This window comes from Bubalus kerabau, chromosome 16 (genome assembly GCF_029407905.1).
Source record: "Bubalus kerabau isolate K-KA32 ecotype Philippines breed swamp buffalo chromosome 16, PCC_UOA_SB_1v2, whole genome shotgun sequence".
In the NCBI taxonomy this organism is placed as follows: Eukaryota; Metazoa; Chordata; class Mammalia; order Artiodactyla; family Bovidae; genus Bubalus; species Bubalus kerabau.
Window position 1 is genome coordinate 4,123,424 of NC_073639.1, and position 2,547 is coordinate 4,125,970.

Sequence of the window (2,547 nt, forward strand, 5' to 3'; positions counted from 1 at the left end):
CTGTAGGATAATTTACTATCAGCATACCCTCCATGGCCAGGAGTCTATTTCAATCTTTACCAATTATGAATGGGCTTGTTTGCTCTAGTGTTCTTGGAGAATTTGAGTAGAGATTCTTTGTCAGATATGCATTTTTTAGGAAAACAATTGTATTTATTTTTGGCTGTGTTGGGTCTTTGTGTGTGGGCTTTTCCCTAGTTCGGTTGAGTGTGGGCCATAACTAGTGGTGTGCGGGCTTCTCACTGCAGTGGCTCCTCTTGTTGTGGGGCACAGGCTCACGGGCTTCAGTGGTTGCAGTATGTGAGCTCAGCATTGTGGCTTCCAGAATCTAGAGCACAGGCTTGGCAGTTGTGGCACACGGGCTCCATAGCATGTGGGATCTTCCCATAGCAGGGATCACACCTGCATCTCCAGCACTTGCAGGTGGATTCTTTACCATGGAGCCACCAGGGAAGCCCTCGGGCATATTTTTGATTCTAGTTTTCCACACATGTACCTGGTGAGAGAGGCCAGGATCAAAGGGCCTGGCCACTGGGAGTCCTCAGCCACAGTTCTGGCTGTGCCATCCAAAGCTCTGGGGCCTTTGGCGAGTGCCTCAGCTTCCCTGGGACTGTTTCCTCCCCTCAGAAATCCCTGCTGATGAACTGTAGCCCACGAAGCTCCTCTGTCCCTGGGATTTGTGAGGCCAGAATACTGGAGGGGGTGCCATTTCCTTCTCTACACGGTAGCATTTGGAAGATATTTTCTCCTGGATTGTGGTTCGGATGAAGGAAGGGGGATCCCTTCCAGGCCTTGAGAGTGGGTTCTTGTCTGACACTCGGAAATGAATTGTCCAAGGAGAGGAGTGCTGTCCAAGGGGGAGACTTCATTGGGAAGGACTGCAGGGGCCGAGGGCAGGAGGGTGAGGGAAACGGAGAGAACTGCTCTGCCATGTGGCTTACTGTCTCAGGTTTTATGGTCATTGGGTTAGTTTCTGGTTTGTCTCTTGCCAGTCATTCTGAATTGGGATCCTTCCTGGGGGCACACACATCACTCAGCCGAGACGGATTCCAGCAAGGAGAATCCTGGGAAGTTGGTAGGACCTCTGGACTGCAGTCTCCCATCTCTTGTTGACCTCTCCAGAATCCTGGTTGGTGGTAGCTTGTTAGTTCCTTGTTCCTTACCAGGACCTCCTCTTGTAAGACGACTCCTGCAAGTGTTTTCTCTTCTCTGTTGCCTGGCAAGGGTGGGTGGTCAGTGGTTCATTTAACAGTTTGTCTTTTGGTTCTCTTGAATAAGGTCCTTCACAGAGTAAATGTATAAAATTGTAAAAGTCAATGTTTTAAATAATTTATATTCCTAATTCGGTAAGTTGGCTTTTTTGTTGTGTGTTAGAACTCATCACCAGATCAAAGGTCATGTAGATCTTTTGTTGTTTTCTAAAATTTTATAGTTTTTAAATTTAATTACGGTGTTAGTTGCAAAGTTTGTGTTTCTGTTCATTTCATCTTTTTTTTAAATTTATTTTTAGTTGATTGACCATTGCTTTAAAATATTGGTTTGATTTGTCATACATCCACATGAATTAACCATAGGTGTATGTGTGTCACCTCACTCTTGAATCTCCCTCCCACTTCCCACCCATTCCCACCTCTCTAGATTATTACAGAGCCCCAGTTTGAGTTCCCTGAGTCATACAGCAAATCCCACTGGTTGTATATTTACAAATGGTGTACATGCATCCATGCTGCTCTCTCCATTCATGACCCTCTCCCTCTTGTTCCCCACCATTGTCTGTAAGTCTGTTCTCTATGTCTGCATCTCCGTTGCTGCTATGTAAACAATTCGTCAGACCCATCCTTCTCAATTCCATATTTTTCTCTGACTGACTTCCCTGTTTAATACACTCTAGGTCCATCCCCTTCATTCAAACTGACTCAAATGTGTTCCTTTTTATGGCTGCATTCCATACAGGCTCTGATTCTTCCTTAGCCATGTTTTGAGCGGGTCATGGAGCTATTCTGCTCCATTTCATTTTGGGCTTCCAGTCTGAGCGCTCACAGCAGAGCTGCTTCTGGGTGAGCCCTCTGAGGTCTGTGATAGCGGGACTACCCGCTCTTCTCTGGCGGCCCGCAGGGGGAGCCAAAACCCCCTCTGACCTGCGGGCGCAGGACGCTTTGCCTTCAGACTGGGCTCGGTGACCAGCTGGCGGGAGCTTTGTTTCCTCAGGGCCCTCAGTGCTCGGGCTCCTGGGTAACAGGGCTGCGTCCAGGCTGAGAGGAGCGGGGTTGCCTCAGTGTCCGCCAGCAGGGAGGCATTGCAAGAGGGGAAAAGGAGGACGAAGTAGACGTTTCCTGTGTCCACCTGAGCACTGACTGGAGGTCCATCTCAGAGGACTCAGCGGGGGAAAGAGCTCCATGTGCAAAATGGCAGGTTTTCAGTTCAATTTCTGTTAGATGATCTAGAGGATGACTTTCACTGATGTTCCTCCATGTAGGTGGCCAGTTTTCCTATCACTGTTTCTTGAGAAGACTGTCATTTCCTCTTTGCTTATTCCTGGTTTGATTT